Source organism: Quercus suber, unplaced genomic scaffold (genome assembly GCF_002906115.3).
Source record: "Quercus suber isolate HL8 unplaced genomic scaffold, Cork oak 2.0 scaffold_165, whole genome shotgun sequence".
NCBI lineage: Eukaryota > Viridiplantae > Streptophyta > Magnoliopsida > Fagales > Fagaceae > Quercus > Quercus suber.
This window is the reverse complement of record NW_027069626.1, coordinates 870755-874819: the sequence shown is the minus strand read 5'-3', so window position 1 is coordinate 874819 and position 4065 is coordinate 870755. Positions and strand designations below refer to the sequence as shown.

At 33.8% G+C, this 4065-nt stretch overlaps 1 long non-coding RNA gene across 1 annotated transcript in view; it reads right to left on the bottom strand.

The window, feature by feature from the left end:
- Positions 1-81, bottom strand: part of LOC136069380 (uncharacterized) — a 1494-nt gene extending 1413 nt beyond the window's left edge. The window contains exon 1 of the long non-coding RNA XR_010630622.1: positions 3-81. This is a non-coding gene — a long non-coding RNA (uncharacterized LOC136069380). The remainder of the gene's footprint in view (positions 1-2) is intronic.
- Positions 82-4065: the final 3984 nt, after the last annotated feature.

Genomic DNA, 4065 nt, shown 5'->3' with positions numbered 1-4065 from the left:
ACTTATTATTTTTTAATCTCACTGCTTGATGAAATAGTTAATGACATTGATTATGCAACATTTAATTCTAGTTGAATTGAATTTTTAATGATTGCAACTACTTGATTATTGTCTGTTTGTTTTGGCTTTAATGGGAATTTGCCATTTTTGCATTGCATATAAAGGTATATGGTGTTTTTGGTATGTGAAAATATGGTTTAGTATTTTGACTTTGTGCGTGTGGCAATTGTCAGTGACATATTTAGTTATAATCAAAGTTTTCGTTTGTAGCTGTTGGCGATATACTAGTCTATGTTTTCTGTTTTTGATCAGAGTGCTGTGCTTGTAATGAATTTTGCTGGCTTGGGAAATGTTGGTTTGAGATTTTGGATAGGAATGGATGGATGTGTGCCTTATGTGAAAAATTAAAGTAGAAATTTAATGTTTCACCATAACCAGGCCACAATTTGTTGACTTTAGGTGGTGGATACATTTGGATATGAGGACCCCATGTATGCTTGAATTGAGTTTTGATATGCAAATTTGAAATGCCTTAACCTTCGCACTAAAATTGGAATTGTTAATCTCCAATTTGATAAAATTGATCTAAAATTTAGCTAGTGGCTTTTGATTAAATAGTATATTCTGCTATTTTTAATAGAGGTACTGAAATTGTATAAAAATGAATTTGGCCTGAAATTTTAAGGGGCAAGGATCCATAGGTTAACAATCACTATTTTGGCATTAAAGCTGCAGTTTACGGTAGCTATAAAGTTTTAAAAACAATAATTTTTTATTTGCAACTTTTCTCTCGGACACTCCCTTAGTCTCTCTTTCTCTCACTATGGTGGTGTCATGCTCATCCCCCTCTCTTTGATTCTCCCTCCCTCTCTTTGAATCTATGGATTTTCTTCTCTCTTCTCCCCGTCAGATGAAGGATGAAGAAGAAATGGGTTTGTGGCTAGGTTGGCTTTGTGTAATGCCGGCAGTAGTGGGTTTGTGGTGGGTTAGATTTGATGTGTTTTGGTTTTGGCTGGATTAGGTTGTGGTGGCAGTAGGTTGGGTTTGTGTTTTGGTGGGTTGTTGGTGTGGTGGTTGTTAAGAAGGTGGGTCTGTGGTGGTTTTTATTTATTTATTATTTATTTAAGTAAGAGTTGTGGTGGGCTGGTTTTGGTTGTGGCAGTGGGTGGTAGTTGGTGGCTGTGATTGGGTTGGATTAGTAGTTTGAAGTTTGGACGCAGGGTGGTTGTGGGGGGGGGGGGTGGTTGTTGTGGGTTTGTGATTTGGTTTTGGCCAGGGGTTTCAATTTGTGAGGGTTGTGGGTGGCAATGGAGGTGGCTGTGGGTTTGGTAGTGGAGGTAGTTGTGGGTTTGGATTTGTTGGGTTGTTCTTGTGAGTTTGGGTTTGCTGGGTTGTTCTTGAGAGAGAGAGAGGGAGATTTTAATAAAAAAACATTTAAATGTAAGTAGTAAAAAAATAGAACTTTTAATGTTAAATGTGTTATAAAGTGGGATGTTAAAATAGATAAAGTAGTTTATTGAGTTGTTAAAAACTTAATTTTTTTAGCATTATCACTATGAATGCTTTGATATCCCAAAACATATAAAGTTTGGCTTTGAACATTGGGATTTAATTATTAATAAAAATTGACAATCCCTAAAGCTTCACTATAAATATAACGCACCCACAATCAACTCCTAAGAAGACTATCATCTTAAAAAATTCCTCACATCATTTTCAGCTCATTAGCCCTTTAGCATAAAATAGCTTTTAGTCCATAAATGTTCATATACATCTACCTAGAAATGTTTCCTTTCATCTCCTCAAAAAATCACAGCACCATAAATAGCCATGAACATCCCCTTTTATACCATAGCCAAAAATAGCTAGACACTACTTCATCTCTTTTCCATATTCTTATATATTTGCCCATACCTTTACATAAAGTCACTCCCACCACTTATTATACATATATATTCATCATTATAAACATGATATGACAAATTGAAATCTTGTTTAGATTCTTATTGTATTAGCTAGATACTCTTTCTCTCCCTTTATTCCACACCAAATATTCATTGTTTATTTGTAATTATGAAGCCTTTAATCCTTGTTACTTTGAAACTTTCTCATTATATTGACTAGATAATAGAAGAAGAAATACTATTTTTATGATGTTTTTATTTTTATTTTTATTTATGTATAACACATTGCTTAGTAAGTTGGATGTTTTTCTTGTTTAATTGTTGGATAATTATTTGAGCACTTGTTATAGTGGGCAATCTTTTATACTAGCTTATCTTTACAAGAGGCATTTTTGGGCCTTATTATAATCCTTGTTTGGTGCAATTGGGACCTTGAGAAAAATGAGCATTTTACATTTCTTTGTGGGACATATTCTAAGCTCAATGTCTTGACTTCCCTAATATTTTATTGCCAACAAAAATCCACCCCCAACATCCATCATTTACGCATAGACATAAAAACTTGACAGATAATATTTTTGGCTCATAATTTTGCCCATGGCTTTCTTCTGCCAATTTTTTGTTGGGTCTTCTCCTTCAAGTCGTTGGTGCTTGCTTCTTTGCCCATTGCTGGGGTTTATCTAGCCTCCCTTTTTCTTCTTTAGGAGGTACGCTTCCTTTTAACATCCTTTCCCAGCTTATCTAACTCATAATGTAGCCTATTGGGTGTAAATTGTAATTCTATCTGGTTTGGGTGTAAACCCCAGGTTTTACCCCAGGTTTTATTGTTGCTGAAAGTTGCTGAAAACTGATTGTTGCTGAAAACACTGTAGCAAAATAATTTTTAAATGTGTAAATAGTGTTGTGGGACCCATTTTTAATATTAAATATTGCGTGAACAGTGCATGAACAGTACGTGAACAGTGCATAAACAGTATATGAACAGTGAATTTTGTCCCCTCAAAGTCAAAAATGCCGGCCAAAAAAAAAAAAAAAAAAAAAAAAAAAAAAAAAAAAACGTGAAGATCAAAACGTGCCGCAACAAACCCTCCTATCCAAACACTCACATAATAACAACTCATTTACACCTTTTGCCGTATCTCTCCCAAGTCCCACCCACACTCCACCAGGTTTCACTCTCTGCTTATTCTAGTTCTGATCACCTCAAAGCACCGGCCCCACCTCCGTGCTGACCACCTCCAACCAAGCTCAAAATAAGGCAATATAAAATTTTCTATTGCTTTTTCCATCAAAACTAGCAAACCCACTCGAATCCAATAAACCCAAACCAATCTAAAATTTATTATTATTATTTAACAACAAAAACTCCTACCGTAAGAGTAACAATAATACTCATAAACACATGAGAAGACCCATATTTATAAGCGACCAAAATTCTCCAGTGATGAATGCAATGATTTTGAAGACCCATTGTCTCTATTATGCAAATTATGCTTTTTAATCACACCCTTTTGAAGACTGATCTGCGATTTTCGGTCCATTTGAAAACCCATTTGAATTCAGTCACACAAACTTCTAAGTTCTAACTCTTGAGCCTCCGATGCTCAATAGCTTAGGCCCTTCAATTCCTATGTTGTCTCTAGATCCGGGGTTTCCTTTTTCTTAATACAAAATTTTCTATTGCTCAGTTGAAGTTATTATTATTTTTTAATATTAATACAAAATTTTCGAGAGAAGTAGAATGAGGATATGGACATATTCAAGAAGTAGACAAGAAGTATAAAACAATATCAAATTTCAATGGCATGTCATCAAAGCAATTTAATACTTAAGGATAAAACTTAGGCACATTTCATTAAAAAAAAAAAATGTAGTTAGTTTCAATTCCCTAAATGCAATATACTAAGTTCTTATTCAGAAACTGATGTGGTAACAAATAAAATTAATAGATTTCAAAAATATAATAGATAAATATATAAATCACACTTTTTTCATTGGTGACATAATAAATTATCAAGACTATATAATAAAATTGGTAATATCTCGCATTATTCATTTAATTTTACTATGAAACTGCATGTACTTTCTCATTTATGTGAATTAAAGATTTGTAATAGCTATTACACAACCCACCACACATATTTTTCATTCTCTTTCTCTC